The 21,176-nt window shown below is 34.8% G+C and overlaps 1 pseudogene; it reads right to left on the bottom strand.

The window, feature by feature from the left end:
* Positions 1-17,178: 17,178 nt before the first annotated feature.
* Positions 17,179-18,055, bottom strand: LOC143592906 (carboxylesterase 1 pseudogene; annotated as a pseudogene).
* Between the last annotated feature and the right edge of the window lie 3,121 nt (positions 18,056-21,176).

The raw sequence follows: 21,176 nt of genomic DNA, 5'->3' as shown, positions 1-21,176 counted from the left end.
GCGATGACCTTGATGGTTTGGGCCGTAGCGTATCGCTACACCACCCATTTCTGGGTCAATGTGCAAGTCCTTCGCGCTACACGATGGGTTTATATGTTACCCCGTCGCGTATCGCGATGGGAGAAGATTTTCAAAATTTTCAAGTTTGGTCCATATACTTTCTAAGTTGGTTATTTTAGCTAAAATTTTATAGGGTTTAAGACGCGGTGTTACATCCTCCCCACCTTTTGAATAATCTCTTCCTCGAGATTTACTGGAATAGATAGGGATACTTCTTCCTCATTTCTGACTCGCCTCCCACGTATACTCGGGTCCTCGTCTTGAATCCCATTTGAATTTTACGAGCTTGAGACGCTTATGCTTGAGGAACTTGACCATGCTATCTTCTATTTGAATTGGTTGGTCTACAAACTTAAGCTTCTCGTTGATCTTAACATCTTTTAATGGCATGGAAAGGGTTTCGTCGGCTAAACACTTGCCTAGATTGGATATATGGAACACGTCGTGAATTCCTTTCATTTCATCGGGTAACTCTAGTCGGTAAGCAATCGGTCCAATTCTTTCAAGTATCTTAAATGGGCCCACAAAGCGTGGACTCGGTTTCCCTTTCTTCCCGAATCGTACTACACCTTTCCAAGGCGATACTTTCAATAATACTCTATCGCCTTCATTGAACTCTAAAGGCTTGCGGCGAATGTCCGCGTAACTCTTTTGTCTATCTCTTACTGCCCTCAATCGTTCACGGATTTGTATAACTTGATCAGTGGTTCTTTGAACAATTTCGGGTCCTGACAACTAACTATCACCCATTTCAGACCAACATACGGGTGTTCTACACTTATGCCCATACAATGCTTCAAATGGTGCCATTTGGATACTCGTATGATAACTATTTTTATACGAGAATTCCATTAAAGCAAGATGGGTGTCCCAACTTCCTCCTAAGTCAATAACACAGGCACAAAGTATATCTTCTAGGGTTTGAATTGTACGTTCACTTTGGCCATCAGTTTGGGGATGGTATGCAGTACTTAAGTTTAATCGAGTCCCCATTGCCTTTTGAAAGCTTGACCAAAAATTTGATGTGAAACGACTATCTCTATCAGAAATGATGGATAGCGGCACACCATGTAAGGATACTATGTTTTCGACATATAAGTGTGCTAATTTATGCATAATAAACATTTCTTGTATCGGAATAAAATGGGCAGACTTAGTAAGTCTATCTACAATAACCCATATCGCATCATTTTGGCGAGAAGTTTTAGGTAACTTCATGATGAAATCCATAGTTATTATATCCCATTTCCATATTGGGATTTCCGGTTGTTGTAGTAATCCTAACGGCTTTTGATGTTCAGCTTTTACTTTATAACACGTCAGGCATTTAGCTACATATAAAGCAATATCTTTCTTCATACCGATCCACCAGTATTCATTTTTTAGATTGTGATACATCTTGTCACTTCCTGGATGCATCATATACTTTGACTTGTGTGCTTCTTCTAGAATCTTATCTCTTAAACTCCCGACCATCGGTACCCAAATCCTTGTACTGAGTCTAAGTATTTCATCACTTCCTTTAATCAGTTGATCAATGGTACCGTTCTCTTTTTCGGCTTTAATGTTTCCTTTTTCCAGTGCTAACTTCTGAGCTTCTTTGATCTGACTAGCTAAATCAACTTTAAGTTCCAATCTAAGAGCTTGGACTCTCTTTGGTTTCTCATGTTCTTTTCTACTTAAGGCGTCAGCCACAACATTCGCCTTTCCTTCATGGTATATGATCTCACAGTCATAGTCATTAAGCGTTTCCATCCAACGTCTTTGGCTCATATTCAATTCCTTTTGATCGAATATATGCTTCAAACGTTTGTGATCAGTGTATACAATGAACTTAACACCATACAAGTAATGTCGCCATAACTTCAACGGGAAAATTATAGCGCCTAATTCAAGGTCGTATGTGGTGTAATTCTTTTCATGAACTTTTAACTGTCTCGAAGCATAAGCAATTACTTTCTTTCCTTGCATCAAAACACATCTCATTCCCATGTGTGAAGCATCACAGTAAATGATAAAGTTCTCTAGTCCTTCTGGCAAGGCCAAGATAGGTGCATTAGTTAACTTTTGTTTGAGTGTTTCAAATGCTTCTTCTTGCTTCAGTCCCCATTCAAACTTAATTGTCTTTCTTGTGAGTGAAGTTAATGGAACGGCTATTCGGGAGAAGTCTTGAATAAACCTTCGGTAATATCCGGCTAAGCCTAGGAAACTTCTGACTTGAGTCGGTGTCTTGGGTTTCTCCCACTTGTTTATAGCTTCTATCTTAGCTGGATCTACTTGAATACACTTCTCATTTATAACATGACCAAGAAATTGAACCTCAGACAACCAGAATTCACATTTGGAGAATTTGGCGTACAATTTCTCGTTTCTTAGGGTTTCAAGTATGATTTTGAGATGAACTTGATGATCGTCTTTGGATTTCGAGTAAACAAGAATGTCATCAATGAAGACGATAACAAACTTGTCAAGATACGGCTTGCAAATTCGATTTATCATGTCCATGAAAGCTGTCGGAGCATTAGTGAGTCCGAAAGGCATCACAGTGAACTCATAATGTCCATATCGGGTTCTAAATGCTGTTTTGGGTATATCTTCTTCTAGTACTTTCAACTGATGGTAACCCGATCTAAGATCAATATTTGAAAAACAACTTGCTCCTTGAAGCTGATCAAACAATTCGTCGATTCTTGGAAGTGGATACTTGTGTTTAATCGTAACCTTATTTAACTCTCTATAATCTATACACATTCTCATTGACCCGTCCTTCTTCTTTACGAACAAAATTGGAGCTCCCCATGGTGATGAACTCGGTCGTATAAAACCTTTATCCAAAAGTTCATCTAACTGCTTTTTTAATTCTTTCATTTCCGTGGGTGCTAGTCTATAAGGGGATTTAGCTATCGGTGAAGTTCCTGGTACAAGATCAATTCTAAACTCTACTTCTCTATCTGGCGGGGCTCCTAGTAACTCATCAGGAAACACATCTTGGAATTCAGACATGATTGGCACTTCTTCCATCTTCTTTGGTTCGTGTTCTTTAGTTACATAGGCCATGAATGCAAGGCATCCCTTACCTAAGCAACTACTTGCTTATCTTAGAAATGATTCCTACTTTTCCCGCTTCTTTTTCTCCAGTGATATGAATGGTTTTAATGTTAGACGTATGAATGTCAATGGCTCTATCATTACATAAAATACGGGCTTGATTAGAGGATAACCAGTCCATACCTAGAACTACTTCAAAACCTGCCAATGTCATAGGTAACAGTCGTACAGGTATGACGTGATCGGCTAACGAAATTATGGCACTATTTAAAGCTTCATTTATTTTACTCACATTTCCATCAGCAGTTTCGACTTCATAATGTTTATCTAGTTTAACTAAGGGTTCATTCAATAGACTACAGAACTTATAATCTATGAAACTTTGGTTTGCACCGGAATCAAATAAAACCCTAGCATAAACATTATTAATAGGAAACGTACCGGTGACCACGTCCGGTATATCTGCTGCCTTCTGGGTGTCTAGCATAAAAACACGAGTGTTTCCTTTCTTGGCATCGGTCTTGGCACCACTGCCACTTGCACCAGCTGCCGTTGTCGCCGACTTTTTATTAGGACACTCATTGCTAAAGTGTCCCCACTCACCGCAGCCGAAACATACTACTATTTTTCTCCTGCAGGCAGTTTCAGCATGACCCGGTCTCTTGCAAAAACTACATATAACAGTATTGGTTGGTCGAAGACATCTACCGAAATGTCTCCTACCGCAAGATTTACGAACAGGGCGACTATACACGAATGCCCCTTCCCTTTTTTTCTCAACCTTCCTAAATTTTCCTCCAACTGGCGTCTTGCCGTCATCTCTTTTCTTCTCATCACGGTTTCTAATCATTCCATCCATCAAATACCCAGCCAACTCCATAGCATATTCTGTCGTGGACGACATATGTGAACGAACTAAATCACGAATTTCTATTGGCAACCCGTAGATATAGCACTTCACTTTGTTGATTTCAGGAGTGACCAAGTGAGGTATAATTCGGTAGTACTCAAGAACTTGGTGTTATATTCCTTGAGATTCGTTCCCACAACTTTGTGATTCCAGAGTTTAGTTTGAATTTGATCTATTTCGTTAATTGGGTAAAACTTCTTTAGTATCATGGCTTTAAACGATGCCCAGTCAAGATTGTATAAAATTTCTCTACCCTTAATTCCAATCAGGGTATTCCACCATTCTAATGCCTCTCCCTTGAACATCTGGGAGGTATATTGCAACTTCTCACTTTCCGTACATTTGCTAATCAACACGATTGATTCCATTTCCTCCAACCATCGAAGGGTATTTATCGCTCCCTTATCCCCATGGAACTCTTTGGGGTTATAAACTTTGAATACTTTGAAATCATAACCCTCGTGAATTTAAGTTTCTTTATATTATCACGAAGATCATTTTCAGCCGTTGGACTTTCATCACTTGCTTCTTTCTTTTTATCACTTTCCTTTTTCTTACTCTCTTTCTTTTCTGTTTCCTTTTTAGATTCTTTCTTTGAACTGACGGTTTCACTTGTGCTTCAACTTCCTCTTTTATTAGATTGGGAAGCAGTTCAGCTTGGATCATTTTTCATTAATTCATAGAGTGGTGTTACAGCTTCTTTAATTAGATCGCGAATAACCAAGCACATATTCTTTTGGTATCGCTTGAATGTTCTCTGCTACAGTCTTTTCTTTATTGTTGATTATGTTTTCTTCAATGGTCTTTTCTTTATTATTTATTTCTTGATTACTGTTAGCTTTAGACATGTTGTTGCATGAATAAAAAAAAGTTCAGAGAAAAGACATACTTTCTTTATAATACATTATTTATCTTACAAAGGAAACAGTTAACAACAGTACGTAACAACGATTCCTAATCCTTAATCCACTTTTTAACAAGATTTCTCATCTTGTCACATTTCTTAACTATCTTCTTTCCTATTCTCTTTTTGTCCACTTTCTCATTCCTTAGCTCATCCATTACTGAATTTGGCGGGTTAGGGTATCCCGTTGGTGCGGATGCAGCTGAGAAGAGATAAGAGTTCTCCCATGGATAGAGATGCGGGTTAGCAACGTATGCATGCATTTCTTCACCGGAGATATTGGTAGTGTAAAATTCCTTGATGAGATTTGCTTCCTCGCGGATCTCATTAGCTTGTTGTGATATTGAAGGTCTTGGTCTATTATACAAAGGAAAATAAGGATTTTTGTTCTCCTCATTTTCTTCCTCTGGATCCTCCTCTTCCTCGGGTTCTTCCTATGGTTCATAAAGATTCTTGATTGGTGATTGAACTAATCTCTTTTTGTATGACAAGATGACCCTCATCCTTGGTTTACGACTTGGTTCTGTAGTAGTCGGTGGGATCTGGTATTGATAGTTCAATGGTGGTGATCCGAGTGCCATCTCCTTTGGTCAGAGTGACAATTCATCCAGCTAGACGATCCTGATTCAGTCTCCTGTTTGATCTTACTCTACACTTCTAGTTCATCGGAAGGATGATATGTGGGAATGTCGGATGGATAGTACTGGGGATTGTTGTCGGCAGTATTATCTGAGATTTCGATTGGGCATTGTTGACTTCTTGGGAGATACACGGGTTGGCTCCCATATGGTAACGTCGGAATGATCGGTTGATTGTGATTGAAAAAGCTTGTATAATAACTATTGCTATTCTCCATATCGGATGGTTCGTAGTTGAATGTCGGTTTTGATCGGATTGCTACTCGGTGTCTATGACCAAGGTAGTTAACGTAAGACATCTGAACTTAATTAATATTTAGGGATAGGAAGTTTACCAATCTTATCTTATCCCTACGAATAATAATAATAATATAAATAACTTTAAGGTTAAAGCTTAGGTACTAATGTTTAAATACCTAATTCGCTGAAACCGGTGGCTCTGATACCAACCTGTCACACCCTGACTTAGGGCATAGGCGTGTGACCACAAGTTGGTACCTGTTTTGTAAATATATCAGAGTTTATAGGTTAATTTTAGCGGAAGACTTTAGGTTTGAATATAATATTAATTTACATTGAAAATTTACTCGGGTATTTAATTCCCGAGTAAATTTTCAGTGTAAATTAATATTATATTAAAACCTAAAGTCTTCCGCTAAAATTAACCTATAAACTCTGATATATTTACAAAACAGGTACCAACTTGTGGTCACACGCCTAGGCCCTAAGTCGGGGTGTGACAACTTGTGATATAATACTAAAAAAATGCAAATTTGATGTTAAAAGTGAACTTAATTTTATGTATAAAGGTTTAGATTTTAGGAACGTTTTACCCTAAGACTTGGTGCTAAGGCAAATTGGGTATAATTATACCATAAAAATGCAAATTTGATGTTAAAAGTGAACTTAATGAACTCATTGGTATGTACGATTCATGTAAAAACCACCCTAGATTTAGCTTAAACGAGTTTGAAATCAATAAAGGTTTAAACTTTATTGATGAGTAAGCTAGATCTTGGTCTAAGATAGAAATGAAAGCGTTTAACAAATGATATAATACTAAAAATGAGAATGCGTGTTAGAATACGTGGTAATAATGATAATAATATGCTACAGTAACATTCGAACAGAAAGGTATTCGAATGAGAGGTTTTCGATTGAAAAGTATTCGAGTAAGAAGTATTTAAATAGAAAGTGGGAAGGATGGAAAGCATATGAATCAAGTTCTTAAGGAAACCTCTGATTTAGAAAGTAATCGAATTGAATATGGAAGAGTGTTCGAATCGAATGACCATTCGATTAGAAAGGAACCATTAGAACAGAAGTCCATTCGAATAAAATCTGACCATTCGAATAGAAGTCCATTCGAATAGAATCTGACCACTCGAATAGAAGTTCATTCGAATAGAATCCGACCATTAGAATAGTAGTCCATTCAAATAGAATCTAACCATTTGAATAGAAGTTCTTTCGAATATAATCTGACCATTCGAATAAACTGAGGATTCGATTAAGATTCATTCGATTAGAATTTTCTGATGAACTTTTTAGTAAAGGACAGTTAATAGAATAAAATTTTTCCAAGCTGACCTGGCAGCTCGACCCCAGCCAGTGGCTCTACCCCTTGGACCCCTGCTAGGGGATGCTGCCCATAGGACCCGCTGCCAGGGGCGCTGCCCCTGGACCCCCGTAGCTAGGGGTTACAATAACTTAGATTTATGATGTAGTTAGAAATGGTTAATTGAGACTTGTAATTATAATACGGTTAGCCGTGCTCAACTAAAGAAAGGAATTACCATTAACTCCGAACGTAACCGCATTCAGGTGAGTTTCTAGCCCTATTTCCTTGTCATGTTTTCGGGGCTGTGTGCATACTCGATATGATTAGTTAATACACTTACCTTATGTGGTAAGTGTATGCTATGTGAATTTTTATGTAGGATGTATGTATGATATATGAATGTATACGAATGATGTATGTATGATGTATGTATAATGTAGAAAAGATTAAGAGTAAGTATGAAGGTATATAATAATGTAAAAGAAAAGGGAGGTACGTATAAATTAACGGTAAAATGGTGGCAGTTCTAATAATGATTGTGAAGGAGGGTGGCAGACCCAATAATATATGTGAAGGAGGGTGGCAGACCCTATAAATATCTGTGAAGGAGGGTGACAGACCCTAATATTATCTGTGAAGGAGGGTGGTAGACCCTAATAATATCTGTGAGGTTATAGGACGAAAGGCTCTTTAGAACGCATAAGTATGTATGTAAAGTAAGATTAAAATATGAAAGTACGAAAGAAAGAAAGAAAGAAAGAATGAAGGTATATACTTATGTATGTACAAAAGAAAGACGAACATGTTAAGTAAGTAATATGTATCTTCGGATACATATAGGTATGTGAATGTATTGTATGTTGCCTGATTAACTTGAACTCACTCAGCGTAGTTGATTTTTAGTATGCACGCATGTGAGTAGGATGAGGCAGCTGGCTTGAGGAGGACACATGGCAGAAGAATAAGAAGCTGGCATCCGAATACTTATGATGTATTTATGAATGATGTTTTATTATGAAAGACAAAAGATGTTTATTTAAAGACAAGTTTTTGAAATGATATGAAATGTCTATTGAACTTTTCTATTCCGTGAAAAGAATGTAAGTATGAAAGTATAAAGTATGAATGTAAAGAATGCAAGTATGAAAATATAGAAGTATGAATGTACGTATATATGAAAGAAAGAAGCAGGTTAAGTATGTAATATGTATCTACGAACACGATATATATATATATATATATATATATATATATATATGAATGTAATATATGTTTCCTGATTAACTAGAACTCACTCAATGTAACTGACTTTTAGTATGCACGCAGGCAAATAGGATGAAGGAGCTGGCTTGAGGGGGACACATGTCATTTAATAAGCTGACCCTCACATGTCATTTAATAAGCTGACTGGCATCTAGTGAAGAAAAGTTATGACGTTTTATGTTTAGATAATTTGAAAATTTAAAGTTATGATTTTAATATTTTGTAATGAATGTTTGATCTTTTTATATTCAGCGGAAAGTTTTAATTCACTATGATATTTAGAACTGTGTTTATGAGTAAATCTAACATCCAAAGTAGGGCATCGGGACCGGTTCCTTACACACCATATAATGTAGGATCTTGATTATCCTTTGAAGAGTTTTGACATTTCATGTCATATTCTCTCTCCTCTATCTTCTGCATGAGTTCTAGTGCAGTCAAATCTTCATTCTTGAAGAAACCATTTTCATTCAACACAAGTAAAAAGGTGGAATATGAATTCCGCTAGGAATTCTTAATCGTGTAAATTTGATCAAATTGAGTTGGTTCCATGTTTTGTTTGATCATTTCAGCAATTAGATGGTTGAATCTTGTCAACGTCTCTTCAACAATCTCTCCCTTTAATAAACAAAATTTTCAGTATTGAAACTTTAGCATAACCTTCTTACTCTCTAGTGTGTTACCCATACTTCTCATTCTAATGTGTTGGAATAAGGAAGCACAAATTTTAATACTTCCAACCTGGTGGAAAATATTATCGATTAAAGCCATAGTTAAAGTAGAATACGCTTTAGTTTCAACTTCCAATGCCTTCTTCTCATATTGAGTATAAGACTCAAATGGTTTTGCTTCATAATTGGTACTTACATCACCAATCATAAGAGGGGTATAAACATTATCAAGGTTTCGAGAGGAGTCATGATGCACAGATCCTAGATGAGCTCTAAACATTGGCTCCCATTTAGCAAATTCACTTAACTTCATAAGTCGGGGGACATTTTGAATGTAAACCAATTTCTGCGTCCAGATGGAGCATATGTTGCAGCATCATATTATGAGAAGCTAACACATAATAGTTAGCCATTTTTCATAAATATATGTTCAAACGATCAACTATGAAAAGTTTTGGGTAAAAATTATCTAATTATAAAAGTTATGGGTTAAATTTTTAACTTTTGTAATGAATGAGCAATAGTATTGACGAAGGAGGTTCTGGTTATGGTAAAGAATGGTGTAACGAATGACTCAAAACTATAGCAAACGGTTATAGCGAATGGATGTGGTTTTTGGTAACGAATGCTTCAATAAATATCACAAATAAGTTCATGTTCACACGAATGACCACGTAGCGAACCACAAGTAATCAAACGAATAAGGAGACGGATGGCATGAAGAATGGTATGACGAATAGCATAACGAATGGATGTACGAACGATGATATCACGAAAGTTGAAAGAACAAGAAGACATCAGCCTTCAGCTAACGTGTAAAGATGATATGTTGAAGAAGCTGAAAGGAAATGATGATGATCGAGACCCCGGTGCAGGTAGTAGTGAGCAGCAACCTAAGACCGGTGCGTCTGGTAGCTCTGCTGGTGTTGAGGTTGAAGGTGGAAATAAGCAGTTAGTAGTGTATCAAGACACTACTAATGTGCTGCAACCTATTGAGTCTGTGAAGGTCAATACATTTTTATTAATGGATAATGAGAAAAGAGTTGTTATGAGCATGATAAACACCGACGAGATCGAGGAAGGAGAGCTCTCCGATTATTCATTTACCAGAGATTAGATCGCGTTACTGCTCAGGTTGAACGATGAGGAGTTAGATAGATTGAACAATGAGGAGGGCGTTGAGGTGATTGATGATAATGAAGTCAGATTCGATACGAGCATCCCATCTCGGGACACGTTGTTTAATTATGATGAGATCGAGATGGAACGTGACAACTGAGGAGTACCCTGATCTGTACACACGTACGAACACAGATCAAGGAATTCCATTATTTACAACTAAGCATGTGCAAGCAGCTGAAGAGCGTCTTAGGACGAAGAAACAAAAGGAGAAAGTAAATGAGACCAGACCGGGATCAACGGATTCAGGGTTTGAAGGTATGTTTTGGACATAATAAGGTTCGATTCTCGAAGCTTATTGATGTACTAAGGTATGCGAAGCAAGAGGACGATAGGAAGATCAAAGCTCGTGCAACTGCTCACCAAATGATACGTGGCATAAACGGTTACCACTTTTCATGCGAATGAGCAATTACAACGTAACAAATGGGTAGTCAACATAACGAATGGGTTCTTTAAACCTTAAACTGATTTCCAAATTTCCAGATCCAAACACCAATTCAAACTATAATCAAACTTGAATTACCCGTCCAAATCAACACCAATTTCAACAAGTAACCTATCAATTTACTCGTCACAACAATCCGAACAAACCCTGACCAATCCTGACTACCAATTCCAACTCAAACCAGTCCAAAATCACTCAAAACTAGCCCAATCCACTATGTTCCCGCCAAACTCAATTACAACATCAATTCCATTGAATTGATGAACAATAATCCAATTAAGCACAAACGAATATAATGAATCTGATTATGAACTGATTACACCTTAAATTTACATCAATTAACAGCCAAATACTGAATAAATGATTCAAATATAAGCCGTACAGTTTCAGAATTCATACACTAACAATTAACACTTAATCAACATCAATTGATGTAAATTAAGCTCAATATCACCTGAATAATCGAACAATGGCTATGATACCACTTGAGAAACCACTTTGTAAATGATTAATTTCAGTTCATACTTTACGATCTAGTTCTTAATATAATCAGGTGATGATACAGTTAATGAATTACGTTAAGGAAATGTGTGTGAGTGAACAATCAGGCAAAGTAACGAGGTCTCGCAAATAATAATAACACACTTAGATAAATATGGAACATGGTACATCTATATATAGAAGACAACCACATTCGTTATACATTACATAACGAATGGGGACCATTCTCTTCATTCCCTATCTATACTTTATGCAACAACGAATGACTCATTTGTTGCGCCTCATTCGTTAAGCACGCTTAACGAATGGCATAATAACTTAGTGAATGGGCTCATTAGTTATACATTCTATAACGAATGGCTCTTACATTAACGAATGGTCTGATTACATAATAAATTGCATTAACAAAATCCCCAAAATTCCATTTACATTAATAATAAATAATTGCAATAGATAAGTAAAGACCGAGACGACAAAACGATATACTAACACACACCCAGTAATTAATGAACAAGACATAATCAAATTCAGTCAATAGATGCTTTCCATAAACAACAGAGATAATATTACAATATTTATTATGATGGGTATCAAAGACGTGAATAACAAGATGTCTATCCCTTTATTTATACAATTACAAAAAGCATGTACTATAAACGTTAAGCCCTAATCCAAATAACTAGAAATAATTCAATTCTAGTCTTCGAACACTTGTGAAAACCCATCGAACACATAATCTATTCTTAGGACACTTGTTTATTCTCAAACACATCTTCAGTCTTCTCGAAGACTTTAGACAATTTTCATGAACACGTGGACTTAAGACTGTTTTTCTTGATCACATCTTGTGTAAGCTTATTTTACTCACGAGTATATAGACTTTGCCAAATATAATATCTTTGAACACATGGGCTTAGTACTCGTGGACAAAGTGTTCATGTGTAGATACACTTGGTCTTTTCTTTTAATCTTCATAAGTATGCGATACTATAAGAAGTACTCGGAGTAAAGACTTGGGCTTTTCATTGACTCCTTACAAGTACTTGTGTGTATATTATCTACTCTGAGCATATACTTGGATAAATCCTCAAGTTGTAAGTGCCCGGCTATATTTAAGAACTCATGATCCATACTTAGCATATTATTAAAATTGAAATCTTGCAATCATCATTTTGTCAATCCCAGTGAACTGGATTAACAATATACTAATGTTCATGATAATACTTGCTTCAACAATCTTGCAATTTTATTTAGAGGCTCGATTTGGTGGTGGATTGATATAACCCTAGAATCAACACCACATAATGAACGCATCGTTTAGTAAACGAGTCAAGTTAACGTAAATACATACGAACCCCTAGACTTTCTCCTAATATAATGTTTTTTGTGTGTTATTTGTTTTTGAATCTTAATACTTATTTATTTTTATTGCGTATATACACGTATATAGTGAATTTTATTTTTATTATGTATATACATATTTATAAATTTAAATAATCTACAAAAGTCTTTTAAGTTTTAATGAGAAAAAATTGGAAGTTTATCATTTTGGTTATTAATAATACATATTAATTTTGTTAGTAGTTGTAAACATGTTATTGGACGTTACCACTTAACTAACTAGGATGTTGTAAATTTGAATGTTTATTTGTTTTCTCTATGTGTATTTTTTTTATTTTATTTTTTAAAAAGCACAAGTTTGTAGTGATTTTGAAATTAGAGTGATTTTTTTTACTAAATTCAAATCGAATCTATCAGAACAAGATCGAATTCAAAGTTCAAACTCGAATAAAATCGAACTTGAATCCAACTTCAAATTTTCAAAAGGTTAGTCGTTACTTGTCATACCCCCTCCCGTAAACTTTAACTTTCTTTAATAATTTTTGACATATTATTAAAAAAAAATTTAATTTTATTGTCTCTTTTAAAAATTTTATTTTTATTTTTTTTATTTCTATAATGTCTTTTAATATTTTTTTGTTTTTCTCTTTTTTCTTATTATCCTTGAGTATAATACTATATTATTATTATTATCACTATCGATGCATTATTAGTTTATAAAACAATATATATAGATATGTGTGTATGCGAGAGACTAATACTGATATTTATACTATTAAAAATTAATAAAAAATAATATTAACGATGATCATAATTAAAATATTTAATACTAACAATGTAGTTTTTAATTTGATATATTTAGTGGATGCTATTAAACGAAATTATATGCTGCACGGGCTAACATGTATGCAAATAAATGTTAAAGGTAACTGGTAATTGGTTTCATAAGTTTAAGTTTGGTGTACATTTAGTAAAATTTGCATGGATGGATACATTTATCAACACCCTTTAAATAATTTGATTCAAATATTTGAAATTCGATTCATTCTAACATCCTAGATAACAACGATTGATAAGGAATTATGAGATTGTGGGAATGGCTTTTAGGTAATCTTTACAAAATTCTTAGGGATGTTCTAAATTTCATAGAGTAAGATGGAAAGTTAAATTCCAACAAATGAGGGAAAATATTATATTTTTGTTTCCCATATATACCATATATAATTAGGCGTGTTAAAAACTGGATATCCGAACTTTGGATATCCGGACCTTTCGGATAGTGGATTTCACTACCTGAATCCGAAATTTCGGATATCTGAACGGATAGTGAATCGGATATCCGAAAAAAAAACAAAAAAACCTATTTTAAAAAGAAACAACATCTCAAGAATATAAGTTTTTCATCCAACTAAATAAACACAAATTGTTCAAAGTACAAACAAAAAATCAATTAACACACAATTGACGATGGTTGTTGTGATGACCGTGAGACGAGGGTTGTGGTGGATGGCTGGTGTGCGGGACGTTGGAGACCGATGAGAATTGATCTAATGTTGAGAGAGAGAGAGAGAGTTGGTTCTTGTCTTTGACCTCTAGTATAAGTGGAAGAAAAGAAAAACACATAGAAGAAGACTGAGAAGGAGCAGGATGGAGGCTGAGAGGGAGCATGGTAATTTTTGAAATATAAATTAGGGTTTGAGTTGTATATAAAATAAAAAATATATATAATTTAATATATCGGATAGTTCGGATATCCGAACTATCCAAAATATCTTAGAATTGCTATCCGAATTTGAATTTTGGATATCCGGTTTTCGGATATTTCGGATTCGAATTTTTGGATATTTCGGATTCAGTTATTTCTGATCACCCCTAATATATATATACACCATCTAAACATTTAAATTTCTAGAAATTTATTTTAAATTTCATTCTAATTCCAAAGGATTCGGAGAATCCAAGAAACCCTGTAATAATTAAAGGGTACTCGGGATAATTCCCTAAATGACCCAAATGAAGAGAGAGAGAGAAAAAAGATCCGAAGAGTCTCAACTTTCCCAATATGACCCAAGTAATTTGTATTGGGGCGACGCATTGGAAATATAACCGACGGGATTCAAGAACCATTTTAGAACTGACATGTGGCAACATTCTGACAAATCCGACCATATTTGTGAAAATCTTGGGGTTTCGTCCAAATCTGTTTTTTAAATCTTTTTGTAAAAAACAGTCTCTCCAGACGGTTTTTTTATGTTTCTTATCTTGTCCGTTCAAATTATTATTATCCCTAACTTCTTCCACATCTTCATCTTCTTCATCTACATCTTCATCTTCATCATCTACTTATTCTTTTAAAATCCACAAATCAACTCCACCACTCAAGTAAGAACAAGAATTCGGAACCGTCACTTTCCACCGGAACAAGAATTAACAAATCCACCGGAACAAGAATTAATTCCCTCACTTGAACCATCACTCGGAACCGCCACTTTTCACCATAACAAGAATTAACAAACCCACCGGAACAAGAATTAACTCCCTCACTTGAACCATCACTCGGAACCGTCACTTTCCACCGCGCATGCATCACCCGGTTATAGCTCCAAACCAACCTAAGAAACCCTTACTGTCCGTTATTAGACCCGAAACCTACAATGGAATTTGATAATATTGTAGTTTGTTCCAATGAAAGAAGATGAAGATGAAGATGAATAAGATGAAGATGTTGATGAAAATGTAAAAGAAGTTAGGGATAATAATAATTTGAACAGAAAAGATAAAAAACATAAAAAAACCGCATTGATAGACTGCTTTTTACATAAAGATTTAAAAAACAGATTTGGACGATACCCCCAAGATTTTCAAAAATATGGTCGGATTTGTCAGAATGTCGCAACGTGTCAGTTTTTAAATGGTTCTTGAATCTCGTCGGTTATATTTCTAATGCATCGCCCCAGTGCAAATTACTTGGGTCATATTAGAAAAGTTGGGACTTTTTGGATATATTTTTTTTCTCTCTATTCATTTGAGTCATTTAGGGAATTTTCCCATAATTAAACCCATTTTTTAGATTTAGAATATGCTTCGTTACATATAATCCATGTAAAAGTACTTTACATTATATTTTTCTTGACCTTTTTGCCAGAGAAAATTTTGAAGCTTCTTTCTGAAAAAAATCACGTGAGAGATAAATAACTCATTTATTTAATTATAAGCACAACAACTCTTGTTTTTTTCCCTTTTAAAAGAAAAAAGGGCAAATGATGCTAAAGTATTGTCGTTTCCATTTATTTATCATAAACCAGCTTATTTCTTATGAGATCACGTGATAAATAAATAACTCATTTCTCTGTTAATAAACTAACTGCTTTTGTTTTTTCCTATAATAAAAACGGCAAATGATCCTAAAGTATTGCCGTTTCCATTTAAGCATAAACGTGATAAATAGATAACTCATTTCTCTAATCATTAACCATCTGCTTTTGTTTTTTCCCCTTTAATGAAAACGGCAAATGATCCTAAAGTATTTTCTTCCTAATATTATAAAAACAAATAAGGCACGTTGCAAAATGTTAGTAGTACCATGAGACTTAGATGTTATGGGCGTCGTTGGAGAGGATGGCAGGGCGCCGTTGGTAGAGGTGCAAAAAAAACCTGAACCCGGAACCGGACCCGAAATAAATACCCGGAACCGGTTTTTCTAATACCCGGGTTTTTTATACCCGAACCCGTACCCGACCCTATCCGTAGGGTACGGATAGGGTATGCATTTTAGCACTAAAACCCGAACCCGAACCGAACCCGATGTACCCGGTAATACCTGAAAACCCGATTTGTACCCGGTAATACCCGAACCCGAAACCGGGGTTTTCCAATACCCGAAACCGGGTATTTCAAATACCCGATGTATACCCGAAAAATACCTTAAAAATACCCGAATAATACCCCTAAAAAGTGTAAACTTTTAAAAAATCCAATCTATACCAAAAAATACCAGAAAAAAACCCGTAAATAGGGTTTTTTCAATACCCGATAATAGGGTATTTAAATACCCAGTTTTAGAATACCCGGTGTTATACCCCACCCGAACCCGATGCATAGGTATGGTTTTTAGAGACAATACTCTACCCGAACCCGACCCGATTACTACCAATACCCGATCATACCCGTACCCGGTCATACCCGAACCCGGTTCTATACCCAAACCCGGGTATTTAAAAAACCCGATTTGTGCACCTCTAGCCGTTGGCGCGGAACACCAGTAAGGGACGCCCTTGGTGGTGGGACACCGATGCTAGGTCCGTTCCAACGATGGGCGCGGTAAGGCTGTGGAGGTGGCCCCCCTCTCAACGGCTCTCTAACATATACTTAAAAAAAATTAATTTAATTATTTTCTATATAATACAAACAATATTTCCAATTTTTACTCAAACAAATCTTAAATTACACTCAAACAACTCTCAAATTTCACTCTAAAGAGGTGTTTTAACGTACCGAAAAGAATGTTTTCTTGACCCGACATATGTAAAACATAAACAAACATAAAATCCAACATTTTATTAATAATGACGAATCCGAAAGATCAAAACGGATGAGGTTTTTGAAAGAAATAAAAATACAAATTAAACCGAAAATGACAAATATTACAGTTTATCAGGTATTGCAATTCATTTGGTGCCATTAACCAAAGACATGAAACGTGATATCTCCTCATACAACTCTCTGGCTTTAGCTTTGTCAACAGATTCAACACCGTGATCACCATCACTATAGAAACATGTGCACTCTACTCCTTTCAACTCTAAAGCTTTTGCAAACTTTATCTGACGATCCATCATGAAATCCCCATCACGAATGACCATCATCACCCGCCAACCAACGTTTTTGATCCGACCCATATCGTCCAGATTACCCATCATTAAGGTGCAATACTCATGGTCACGACTTGCACCGATAGGGAGAGCCAAATCCCACATCGCATCACTTAAGGACAGGGTCAAGAGAATCCCGGTGGCTGCCAATGTGATCTCTGATTCCGTCCTTTCCACGCCTCCAATGAATAGATTGTGAAGTATCAAACCTTTGATTATCATGGGCTTAATCTCAGTAAGGTGTTGGGATACATGCAGTCCAACATGGTACACCAGGTTTGCACCAGCACTACTTCCCATTAGGTAACAATTAGACAAGTCAGCAAACTTCGTCAGCCATGGATCTTGGGTTGACTTGAGCCAATCCAAAGCCTCTACCCCGTCGACATAGGCAGCTGGGAGGCGGTGCTCTGGTGCGTTCCGGTAGTCCACGCTCACAACCACGGCTCAAAGGTTTGCTTCGGGATATGAATTCGAACCCCGGTTTTGTTGATATCGTTGATGACTACATCTTTGGTGAGGACAGGAGTGTCGGAATCTTGATCTGGTGCGGGAAGGGAGGATGGGAAGGATATGAGGCGAGTGTATGAACCGTCGGCATTAAGTACTACAATGGGTTGGTTATCCCCGGCGGGTAATGTTTCATCGGACATTCTGGACTCTGGATATGAATGTGATGGTAAGGTATAGAAGTGACCAATGAACCTCAATATATAAATGGAACATTTTAAATATATTTGATTTGTTTACGCATATACTAGGTTATTGATCCGTGGACGCCACGGATGGAAAAATAAAAATCGTCCAACAAACACATATAATTTTTCCAGCGTATAAGTACTTATACGCCGTATAAGTTTACAACTTATACGCCGCATAAGTATAAAACTTATGGCTCGTATAAGTCTAAAACTTTTACTCCGAAAAACTGTTTCGCGCATAACTTTATGTTCCAGCCTCCGTTTCGCATTTCATTTGATGCGTTAGAACCGTAATCACTGTAACCTTCATAAGACGAAACTTAAATATATTTTAATATGTTTAATTAACGACAAGATAATATTTAATTACAATTCGTATTCATATGGAAAGAAAATACTTAAAGAACATAAACTTACAAAATATAGAATTCATATACTACATAGTACAATGTTTATAAACATAATTTAAAACTTGAAAATATATAACTCATAAGCTATTAAATTACTTCTGTTTTTTAAAAGCTCACCAAAAGTCCACCAAAAGTCCAAACAAACTGATTGATCATTTTACCCTTTTCAATATCCTGAAATAACAACCCATGATCTTTGACAACCTCCATTAAGGCAATGACATCATTGAATTTCAATAGGGAATGTGTGCCATATAAGAAGCATTTGACCAATATGGGTTCTATTAGTAATTCTAAAAAGACAAGAGTGGCCAAAAGTATACTATGAGAATGATAAAAAAAAAAGTCAATGTTGTTTAAAAATATATTTCTAGTCAACTCTAACCAACAAATTCATAGTGATCATTCAAGTGGTGCTTTAAACACGTTCAAATAGTATTTTACCTCATGCTCCCAACTTAGCTTCGTTCTGGGTTAGGTCATTCAACTGGTGCTTTAATAACCAAAGACAATATTAGAGTAAAAAAAGACTTGTGTATGCAAACATAAAAAAAGTATTAATCGGACAGTTACCAAGATTCAGTATAAGCTGTATGTGACATTGAACCTATTTGGTTCATTTTGGTGCTTAAGTCGAATTCTGGGACCAAAGCAAGTCAGGTCGAAACCCAGTTCGGTTAAGTAAAAAAAAGTCAAACCCGTTTTTCCCCAACCGAGTAGGGTTGAAACCTGTTTTTGAAGGGGAAATGATCGATTTTGACCGGGTTAATACATGTTCGGTTAACAGTCACCAATTAATATTTATATACATATGTCGTGCAACAACGATCACCATGCTTTTAAAATTTTCATTAGAAAATTCTTACCAGAGGTAGACTTTTGACATCATATTTTTGTAGCTTATGCAATTAGTACGTAAATATATACATGCATATCATTGCATATATGTATATATTAATGATAAGTTAGCTTTGATATTAGTTTGACTTTTTGAACATAACTTAAATCACAAAATTAAGTGAACGTAATAACAATTAATGTAACGCAACAAAAACGATAACACTTACATTATAAGCAATTCGCAGTTGACCATTGCCATCTTGTGAATATAATCAAATAAAAACAAGTTATATCATTTAAAACTAACAACAAATAAAAAAAATTCCATGTGCAAACAGCTAAGAGTAACCTTGACACCCATAAATAAAAGTGAAACAAATGGTGTGCATATCATACAATGAGAACCATCATGCTTGGAAAATAATATAATTATTAAAATAATATATTTTAATGTGTATATCTTTTTAGAATATATTATTAAATAAAGCAATGAATATTCATTTGAAGAAGATTGTAATCATGGAAAAATATTAGTTAAAAGCATGTTATTTCTACATCTTCAGTGGGTAAGCCAACTAAATCTTAAACATCATATGCAATTCATCCAACAAATGCAAAAATAAAGATGGATAAAATCATTTTATGAAATAATATAAATTGCACTATTTCAAAATTACGTATATGTAAGCATCTACATATAACTCTTTAACAGTTGTATCTTATCACAAGTTCATAATGCTAACAGAGAAAACATTACCAGTGTGACATTCAAGTATGTCATGCTCAGTATAACAAATCCTCCGCGTGTTGAAACCTGATTAATAATAATAATAATAATACAAAGACAAAACGAAGATGAATCACATAAACCTTTAAAAAAACCAGTAATCATAAAAAGTATGCATACATATCCGCAATATACCAAATGCTTGTGTGTTTTGGTGAGAGCATACGAGACAGTTGGAAGAATCATTTCAACTTCATTATCACTAACCCATATTACAATTAACAACAAATAAAGAGAAAATGTAGCAACAAATTAAAACAATAGTGAAAAGGGATGGCTAAAAACAAATTTCAGTATGAGAATGATTTGACTAAGTTAAAAATTCTACATAGAAGACTTATAGGTAAGTTTAATATTTGAAGTCATTTTTTTTAATTGACATATTAAGAAGAAGTTGAGAATTTTAATATAGCCGAAAATTAAGTTTTCATTAAAATAACATTGACCATTCAATTATAGTCAAATTTCCTTATTTATAGAAAGTACATATTTTAACAATTTTCTATTAAAGATAACCAGAAGTTTGACATTTCTTATTAGATAATTTCTTTTTTAAATTGAAGCTACGAAAATAAAAAAACTTTATTTTAGACAATTCCTAAAATAAAGTTTTTTTTATTTCCTGACATATATACTGAATTTTCTAAAAACTATTGATGAGTATTCAAAAAGTTGTTGACTTGATCAAGATATGGAATGAATTAATTTGCATAGTATATTGACTAATTATTATATCGCGATATTGTAATTTAGTAGAACAAACGATTAATTACTTCTAACTATCTTTATATTTAGGGATTATTTTATATGAAAATAATCAAAAACTGTACTAAAGTCATTATTACTAATTATGAAAGCAAAGTTAAATCAAACACTCTATTTTTTTAAATCAAATTTAAACTCAAATTAAAATCAACAACATATCACAAACGTTACAAGCAGATGAACAGAAAATTATAATCAAATTTAAAATAAAGTACACTTAAAAAACAAATCAAAACTATGACTCTATAGATATGACATATATTAAGACAACCTAAATC

Source organism: Bidens hawaiensis, unplaced genomic scaffold, assembly GCF_021521415.1.
Source record: "Bidens hawaiensis isolate Kalapana, Puna unplaced genomic scaffold, B.hawaiensis_p1.1 tig00041364_1, whole genome shotgun sequence".
NCBI lineage: Eukaryota > Viridiplantae > Streptophyta > Magnoliopsida > Asterales > Asteraceae > Bidens > Bidens hawaiensis.
The sequence above is the reverse complement of the archived record's forward strand: the minus strand, read 5'-3'. Positions and strand labels throughout refer to the sequence as shown.